The 5000-nt window shown below is 54.6% G+C and overlaps 1 non-coding gene across 1 annotated transcript in view; it reads left to right on the forward strand.

Moving 5' to 3' along the window:
- The first annotated feature begins 3635 nt into the window (after positions 1-3635).
- Positions 3636-5000, forward strand: part of LOC144420231 (small subunit ribosomal RNA) — a 1810-nt gene continuing 445 nt past the window's right edge. The window contains exon 1 of the ribosomal RNA XR_013474584.1: positions 3636-5000. This exon is cut by the window's right edge and continues 445 nt beyond it. This is a non-coding gene — a ribosomal RNA (small subunit ribosomal RNA).

Raw genomic sequence — 5000 nt, forward strand, 5'->3', positions numbered from 1 at the left:
TAAAGTACAAACGTGCAAGCATACTAACCTAACCCTAGGTAAGGCATGTCAGAGCGAAAGACAGTAATTTCGAATGAGCCAAGAAAGAGCGGTGCGGGGCCGGTCGGAGCGCACCCTTTTCTCGGTGGCTGGCGGGCGAGAGAGTGCTGCGTCGCCGGCATCGGCGTCGAAAGAAGCCGAGCCGAAAAAAGTTAAAGTACAAACGTGCAAGCATACTAACCTAACCCTAGGTAAGGCATGTCAGAGCGAAAGACAGTAAACTCGAATGAGCCAAGAAAGAGCGGTGCGGGGCCGGTCGGAGCGCACCCTTTTCTCGGTGGCTGGCGGGCGAGAGAGTGCTGCGTCGCCGGCATCGGCGTCGAAAGAAGCCGAGCCGAAAAAAGGTAAAGTACAAACGTGCAAGCATACTAAGCTAACCCTAGGTAAGGCATGTCAGAGCGAAAGACAGTAATTTCGAATGAGCCAAGAAAGAGCGGTGCGGGGCCGGTCGGAGCGCACCCTTTTCTCGGTGGCTGGCGGGCGAGAGAGTGCTGCGTCGCCGGCATCGGCGTCGAAAGAAGCCGAGCCGAAAAAAGTTAAAGTACAAACGTGCAAGCATACTAACCTAACCCTAGGTAAGGCATGTCAGAGCGAAAGACAGTAATTTCGAATGAGCCAAAAAGGGGCGGTGCGGGGCCGGTCGGAGCGCACCCTTTTCTCGGTGGCTGGCGGGCGAGAGAGTGCTGCGTCGCCGGCATCGGCGTCGAAAGAAGCCGAGCCGAAAAAAGTTAAAGTACAAACGTGCAAGCATACTAACCTAACCCTAGGTGAGGCATGTCAGAGCGAAAGACAGTAAACTCGAATGAGCCAAGAAAGAGCGGTGCGGGGCCGGTCGGAGCGCACCCTTTTCTCGGTGGCTGGCGGGCGAGAGAGTGCTGCGTCGCCGGCATCGGCGTCGAAAGAAGCCGAGCCGAAAAAAGTTAAAGTACAAACGTGCAAGCATACTAACCTAACCCTAGGTAAGGCATGTCAGAGCGAAAGACAGTAATTTCGAATGAGCCAAGAAAGAGCGGTGCGGGGCCGGTCGGAGCGCACCCTTTTCTCGGTGGCTGGCGGGCGAGAGAGTGCTGCGTCGCCGGCATCGGCGTCGAAAGAAGCCGAGCCGAAAAAAGTTAAAGTACAAACGTGCAAGCATACTAACCTAACCCTAGGTAAGGCATGTCAGAGCGAAAGACAGTAATTTCGAATGAGCCAAGAAAGAGCGGTGCGGGGCCGGTCGGAGCGCACCCTTTTCTCGGTGGCTGGCGGGCGAGAGAGTGCTGCGTCGCCGGCATCGGCGTCGAAAGAAGCCGAGCCAAAAAAAGTTAAAGTACAAACGTGCAAGCATACTAACCTAACCCTAGGTAAGGCATGTCAGAGCGAAAGACAGTAATTTCGAATGAGCCAAGAAAGAGCGGTGCGGGGCCGGTCGGAGCGCACCCTTTTCTCGGTGGCTGGCGGGCGAGAGAGTGCTGCGTCGCCGGCATTGGCGTCGAAAGAAGCCGAGCCGAAAAAAGTTAAAGTAAAAACGTGCAAGCATACTAACCTAACCCTAGGTAAGGCATGTCAGAGCGAAAGACAGTAATTTCGAATGAGCCAAGAAAGAGCGGTGCGGGGCCGGTCGGAGCGCACCCTTTTCTCGGTGGCTGGCGGGCGAGAGAGTGCTGCGTCGCCGGCATCGGCGTCGAAAGAAGCCGAGCCAAAAAAAGTTAAAGTACAAACGTGCAAGCATACTAACCTAACCCTAGGTAAGGCATGTCAGAGCGAAAGACAGTAAACTCGAATGAGCCATGAAAGAGCGGTGCGGGGCCGGTCGGAGCGCACCCTTTTCTCGGTGGCTGGCGGGCGAGAGAGTGCTGCGTCGCCGGCATCGGCGTCGAAAGAAGCCGAGCCGAAAAAAGTTAAAGTACAAACGTGCAAGCATACTAACCTAACCCTAGGTAAGGCATGTCAGAGCGAAAGACAGTAATTTCGAATGAGCCAAGAAAGAGCGGTGCGGGGCCGGTCGGAGCGCACCCTTTTCTCGGTGGCTGGCGGGCGAGAGAGTGCTGCGTCGCCGGCATCGGCGTCGAAAGAAGCCGAGCCAAAAAAAGTTAAAGTACAAACGTGCAAGCATTCTAACCTAACCCTAGGTAAGGCATGTCAGAGCGAAAGACAGTAATTTCGAATGAGCCAAGAAAGAGCGGTGCGGGGCCGGTCGGAGCGCACCCTTTTCTCGGTGGCTGGCGGGCGAGAGAGTGCTGCGTCGCCGGCATCGGCGTCGAAAGAAGCCGAGCCAAAAAAAGTTAAAGTACAAACGTGCAAGCATACTAACCTAACCCTAGGTAAGGCATGTCAGAGCGAAAGACAGTAAACTCGAATGAGCCATGAAAGAGCGGTGCGGGGCCGGTCGGAGCGCACCCTTTTCTCGGTGGCTGGCGGGCGAGAGAGTGCTGCGTCGCCGGCATCGGCGTCGAAAGAAGCCGAGCCGAAAAAAGTTAAAGTACAAACGTGCAAGCATACTAACCTAACCCTAGGTAAGGCATGTCAGAGCGAAAGACAGTAATTTCGAATGAGCCAAGAAAGAGCGGTGCGGGGCCGGTCGGAGCGCACCCTTTTCTCGGTGGCTGGCGGGCGAGAGAGTGCTGCGTCGCCGGCATCGGCGTCGAAAGAAGCCGAGCCGAAAAAAGTTAAAGTACAAACGTGCAAGCATACTAACCTAACCCTAGGTAAGGCATGTCAGAGCGAAAGACAGTAATTTCGAATGAGCCAAGAAAGAGCGGTGCGGGGCCGGTCGGAGCGCACCCTTTTCTCGGTGGCTGGCGGGCGAGAGAGTGCTGCGTCGCCGGCATCGGCGTCGAAAGAAGCCGAGCCAAAAAAAGTTAAAGTACAAACGTGCAAGCATACTAACCTAACCCTAGGTAAGGCATGTCAGAGCGAAAGACAGTAAACTCGAATGAGCCATGAAAGAGCGGTGCGGGGCCGGTCGGAGCGCACCCTTTTCTCGGTGGCTGGCGGGCGAGAGAGTGCTGCGTCGCCGGCATCGGCGTCGAAAGAAGCCGAGCCGAAAAAAGTTAAAGTACAAACGTGCAAGCATACTAACCTAACCCTAGGTAAGGCATGTCAGAGCGAAAGACAGTAATTTCGAATGAGCCAAGAAAGAGCGGTGCGGGGCCGGTCGGAGCGCACCCTTTTCTCGGTGGCTGGCGGGCGAGAGAGTGCTGCGTCGCCGGCATCGGCGTCGAAAGAAGCCGAGCCGAAAAAAGTTAAAGTACAAACGCGATGCTAATGAGCGAGCCGTTGTCTCGACTAATATGTAGGGGGCGTTCGATCGAGCGTCTGGCTTGAGCGCTTGTCGGCCTAGCAGAACGGTCGCATTGTTATGCCCGGGTTTTAGGCACCGCTGCAGGCGGCCGGCAGAGCTCTTGTTTGTGCGAAACTGAATGGATCGAGCCCGAGAGAGGGCGAGCAAAGAAAAAACGCAAATCGCTCCGCCTGGCACTGCCGGCGAGAGCGTGGACGTCGCGGCCAGCGACTGTCGAAGCTGAGTACGGCCGCAGGCGATCGCCTCGGTCTTAAACGAATGCGACGAGCACGCGCCGGGCGGCCCAGCAAGGGCCGAGCGCAGCTGTCGCAGCTATCTGGTTGATCCTGCCAGTAGTGATATGCTTGTCTCAAAGATTAAGCCATGCAGGTGCAAGTACGAGTTCTCGTAAAGCGAAACTGCGAATGGCTCATTAAATCAGTCTTGGTTAATTTGGTCTCGTAAGCGAAGTGGATAACTGTGGTAATTCTAGAGCTAATACATGCATTAAGCGCCGACTTCGGGAGGCGCGCTTTTATCAGATCAAAACCGACCGGGTTCGTCCTGTGACGTTTGATGACTCTGGATAACCACGCGGATCGTACGGTCTCTGCACCGACGACGTATCATTCAAGTGTCTGCCCTATCAACTGTCGAAGGTACGCTACGTGCCTACCTTTGTGATAACGGGTAACGGGGAATCAGGGTTCGATTCCGGAGAGGGAGCCTGAGAAACGGCTACCACATCCAAGGAAGGCAGCAGGCGCGCAAATTACCCATTCCCGACACGGGGAGGTAGTGACGAAAAATAACAATACAGGACTCTAACGAGGCCCTGTAATTGGAATGAGTACATCCTAAAACTCTTAACGAGTATCCATTGGAGGGCAAGTCTGGTGCCAGCAGCCGCGGTAATTCCAGCTCCAACAGTGTATGCTAAAGTTGTTGCGGTTGAAAAGCTCGTAGTTGGATTTTGGGCGAGCGCCGCCGGTCCGTCGCAAGGCGTGTCACTGGTTGCGTTCGCCTCACCTTCGGTTCTCCGTCGGTGCTCTTGACTGAGTGTCGGCGGTGGCCGATAAGTTTACTTTGAAAAAATTAGAGTGTTCAAAGCAGGCTGTTCGCCTGCATAGTGTTGCATGGAATAATGGAATAGGACCTCGGTTCTATTTTGTTGGTTTTCGGAGCACGAGGTAATGATTAAGAGGGACAGACGGGGGCGTCCGTACTCTGCCGTTAGAGGTGAAATTCTTGGATCGGCGGAAGACGAACTACTGCGAAAGCATTCGCCAAGAATGTTTTCTTTAATCAAGAGCGAAAGTCAGAGGTTCGAAGACGATCAGATACCGTCCTAGTTCTGACTATAAACGATGCCAACTAGCGATCGGGAGGCGTTACCATGACGACCTTTCCGGCAGCTTCCGGGAAACCAAAGTCTTTGGGTTCCGGGGGAAGTATGGTTGCAAAGCTGAAACTTAAAGGAATTGACGGAAGGGCACCACCAGGAGTGGAGCCTGCGGCTTAATTTGACTCAACACGGGGAAACTCACCCGGCCCGGACACAGGTAGGATTGACAGATTGAGAGCTCTTTCTTGATTCTGTGGGTGGTGGTGCATGGCCGTTCTTAGTTGGTGGAGCGATTTGTCTGGTTAATTCCGATAACGAACGAGACTCTGGCATGCTAAATAGTTACGCGACCTT

The sequence above is a fragment of the Styela clava genome, chromosome 2 (assembly GCF_964204865.1).
Source record: "Styela clava chromosome 2, kaStyClav1.hap1.2, whole genome shotgun sequence".
NCBI classification, from domain to species: Eukaryota; Metazoa; Chordata; class Ascidiacea; order Stolidobranchia; family Styelidae; genus Styela; species Styela clava.